A 4,384-nucleotide genomic window follows, 5' to 3' on the forward strand; every position below is an offset into this window, starting at 1 on the left:
GCACTGCAGCATAAGACAAGTTGGATGCGATGGTATACAATGTAAAATGATTAGAAAAATTTGGAGTATTTAAGGCTGGGGCATTGATTATTGATTGCTTGATTAAATCAAAAGCTTCTTTTTCTGCTGATCCCCACTTAAAGACTGAATTTTTCTTAATCATTGTTTGAAGTGGCAAAATAATTTGAGAAAAATCTAGAACAAATCTTTTAACAAAATTGATCTGGCCTAAAAATGACTGCATCGATTTTTTATTGTGTGGGAAAGGGATTTCAGAGATTTCTTTGATCCGATCAGGATCAATATAAATGCCATATTTGGACACAATAAAACCCAAGAGCTTTCCCTGATCAAGAGCAAAGAAAGATTTTTTAGGGTTAAGAGAAATACCATATCTTTTGCAACGCTGAAAAATTTGATTTAGATCATGCAAATGATTGTACCTCTCCTTAGAGAATACAGTAATATCATCTAGATAGACGACTACTGTTCTATTAATCAACCCTCTAAAAGCTATATCCATAGCTCTTTGGAATGTCGCTCCTGCATTTATAAGTCCGAAAGGCATTTTCTGATATGCATATGTTCCCCATTTTGTTCTGAACGTAGTTTTAAGTTGGTCATCAGGATGAACCAGGACTTGGTTATATCCTGAGAAACCATCTAGAAAGGACATCAATTCAGAGCCAGCTACTGATTGAAGTATTTGCTCCATAGTAGGTAGTGGGAAATTGTCTTTCAAGCTTGCTTTATTCAAATTTCTGAAATCAATACAAATTCGAATGTCGCCATTTTTCTTTCTGATTGGCACCATATTACAGACCCAGTTTGAGTGTCGGACAGGAAAAATAATCTTGGCTTTCAAGAGTTTGTTAAGTTCCGATTTTATCTGGTTCTCTAAGTTTGGATGTATTTTTCTTAACTTCTGCTGAATCGGTTTCTGATCGGGAAGCATTGGAATGGTATGCTGGATAATGGATGTATCATAAGTCTTCAAATCATCGTACTTCCAAGCAAAGACCTGTTTATTTTTCCTTAACAGTCTAATGAATGCCTCCTTCTCTTCCAAGGAAAGTCCTAGTCCTAAGTTAATGTTTTGAGGAATTTTCTCGGTGCCAAGATTTATCAATTCAAACCTAAGGGTAGAACTTTGGAGCTTTGCATTAGTTACAGGTTTAAACCTATCTTTTATATCATAAAGATCCTCGAGCTTTACCACTGGCTTAGGGATTGAATTTTCTTGCGACGTTTCTTTCATTTGTAGATCATGGTCATTTTCCTCGATAATTTGATCGTCATAGGACTTTTCAGAAGCTAGAAATTGTAAAATATCCTCATCATGGTTGAATACTCTCCAATTAGTGACATTGTCAGGAATTGAAGGCCTAAAAAGCAATTCTACGGAAAATCTATCTGGGCTGTAGTCTTCAGAAGGTAGGAGCTTGGAAGCTACATTGGCTAGGAGATTGGCTGCCGAGTTTTGAGACCTAGGGATGGAGGAAATGTTGAACGCGGAAAAGTGCGATGTAAGCTCTTGTACTAGCGATTGATAATGCTTGAGGTGATTTGAAAGACAATGGATTGCATTCCTCACCTGTTTAACAATAATTTCATAATCGCCGAATACTTTTAGATATTGCACTTTAAGGTCGATTACTTTATATAGTCCCTGGACTAAGGCTTCATATTCAGCTGTATTGTTAGTGCATTCAAATTCTAGCCTACAGGACAGCATTGTCTTTTCCCCTTGTGGACTAATTAAAATACATCCTGCTCCTGAGCCCTCACTAGACTTGGACCCATCGAAATATAAAGACCAAAATAAAGAAGTATTAACAATTGTATTTACAATTTTCTCAGTATCATTGAAACATCTTGATCGATCTGTTTGTGAAAAATTTTCGATCTGAGATGTAGAATGGTTTACTGAGAATGGAGAGGGTTGGGCAACGAAGTTGCCAAAGAATGACTCTGATGAATAATTCCCCAAAATGTTGTTGTTGAATGCTACCGGCTGGTTTTCTTGTTCGAATTCTGTAACTGTATGGGTCATATGTTTTTCCCGATCGATCCTTATTTGATTTGGCTTGCCCTTGTAGGGAAGCCACATATGTGACCAATCAGTGGAAATATACCCATGCAATTTCTCAGACCAATCCCTACTCAAAATTAAACCGTAAAATTCAGGTATATCGGCTATTAGAATATCAATCCTCTGTACTATTCTTGGATCAGCAGATAACCTAATAGTTACGGAATTAATTTCTCCTAAAACCTGTACTTTGGTCCTGTCCAACTGTACAATATGAATAGCAGACTTTTGGGGTTCAATGTTCAGTTTAGAACAAACTGAAGCTGGCATTATGTTAGATGATGCCCCTGAGTCAATTAAACAGTTGTGCAGGTTTCTGTTGTAAATCTCGTAGGTCAATAGGAAAGGTGGGGTATGAGAATTTGATCTATCGCCAATCAGAACTGAATCGGTAGCTTCAACCATACCGGGAGGGGGTTGGCCTGAATCATTAGCAGCTTTAGCACTGGGAAGAGGTGCAGAGGGAACAACATTCAATTCCTTGAGAAGCAATTTTTGCTGATGCTTTAATTTACTAAGTTCAAACATAGTAATGTTTGCTTTAGTCTTCTTCATGTCATCAACAATGTTGTATTCCATTGAATCTGATACCACTAATGTTTTAGATGTTGAAGGAGTATTAAAAGTTGAAGGCTGGTTTTGGGGAACTGCTGCAGGTGGTTTCTTTGAAGGTATTTTTTCTTTGGTTGTAGCAGCACCTGCACTCCTTTTCTTTGAGGTTATCTGAACAGGTTCGGAAGCACTTTTACTCCTAGTAGTGACCGGGAATGCTTCCTCTTCATTATCGGAATCGGAGTTGGGGAGTATAAAATCCCACATTCCATGACATTCTACTTCTTCTTCTTCATCGCTAGTTGGTGTAATCGTTTCCTCTTCCTCTTCTTCTTGCTCTGAATCAGCATTAGATATGACATTTGGTGGCTTTGATTCATTTTTCTTATAAGTCCTAAAGGGTCTTTTGGTTGATGTCTCGGCTACCTGTTTCTTTATTTCAACCATTTCATTTGATAAAGTTTTTAGGACTTTTTGCAAACCCTCCATGTCATAGGGGTCTTTTGAGGTTTTCTTTCTTGAGTCATCTTTAAAAGAGACTTTTTTGGCTTTTCTGTCTTCCAGGGCAGCTTTCTTTTCCAGAGCATTGATACGTTTTTCCACAGCAAGCGCTTCTTTCATGTTTTCGGCTAAGGTAGGTTTCCCAGCTCTATCTACGAAAATGGCTATATTGGCAGGGAGGGCTGTTATATACCATTCGCTTCGAATTTGTTCACTTGGTTTGGAGGCTGTAGGGATTTTATTCAAGATTTTATTGAAGCGAGCATTAAATTCCTTAATTGGTTCCCTATGCTCTATTCTCAGATTGGAGAGGTCGTTTATTAGGGTAGCCAAAGACCTATCATCTCCATATTTGGTAAGGAACTGCTCTTGGCAAGTGTTCCAACTGGTAATGGAACCAGAGGGTAGAGAAAAATACCAGGATCCTGCTGATCCTTGCAAGGTGTAAGGAAAAAGTCTAACAACGACATCTTGTTCTGTTACTCCTTTCAAGTTGACTGCCAACATGAAATTATTGATGTGTTCCTCAGCCTGGGTCCCATCATCTGGATTAAACTTGGGTAGCCATTTTTCAGGAGCATCTGGTAATGGATGCAATGGTGCAGGCATATTGACTGCACCAGGTCTAGTCCATGGATCTGCCATTATAATAGCAGTAGTGGTTGATACTACTGTTGGGACTATAGATGTCTGGGAAGGAAATAATGTTGAGGAGTAAGTAGGTTGGGATGTTGAAGCTCCTAATCCTTGGTGAACAACAATATGTAATGGGGGAGTGGATGATTGACTTTGCAGAGGAGAAGATGCAATGGAGGACGTGGATGAAAGCTCTTCACCGTCAGATCCTTCAGTATATTTCTTCGCCTTTTTCCTTTTGGGTAAAGGGAACTCAGTGGGTTCAATACCGAGCTTTTCGCTCTGAAGTCTGGTGAGAGGGTGAGGTAAATTGAACTGCGAAGTCGCACTGCTTTGTGATACCTCAGATTTCTGTGGTGAAATCGAGAAGCTCTGAAGTTTATGGATAAGAGACTGGACTTCAGGTGATTCAAGACTTAATTGTTCTGGAGTATGATGGGTTTGAGCAGTGGTAGTTGATTCCTCTTCTTCTTGTTTGGATACTGGAGAACCAGCATGCGAATGAGAAGCTTGAGGGGATTTGGAGGGAGAATTACTCTTAGAATGGCTTATAGATTTTGGTTTATGTGCCATTCACAGTCAGGCCCTCCTTCTAGCGCCAAA

The sequence above is a fragment of the Pinus tabuliformis genome, chromosome Q (genome assembly GCF_031772625.1).
Source record: "Pinus tabuliformis cultivar Carrire ecotype Pingquan chromosome Q, CPIR1, whole genome shotgun sequence".
Taxonomy (NCBI): domain Eukaryota; kingdom Viridiplantae; phylum Streptophyta; class Pinopsida; order Pinales; family Pinaceae; genus Pinus; species Pinus tabuliformis.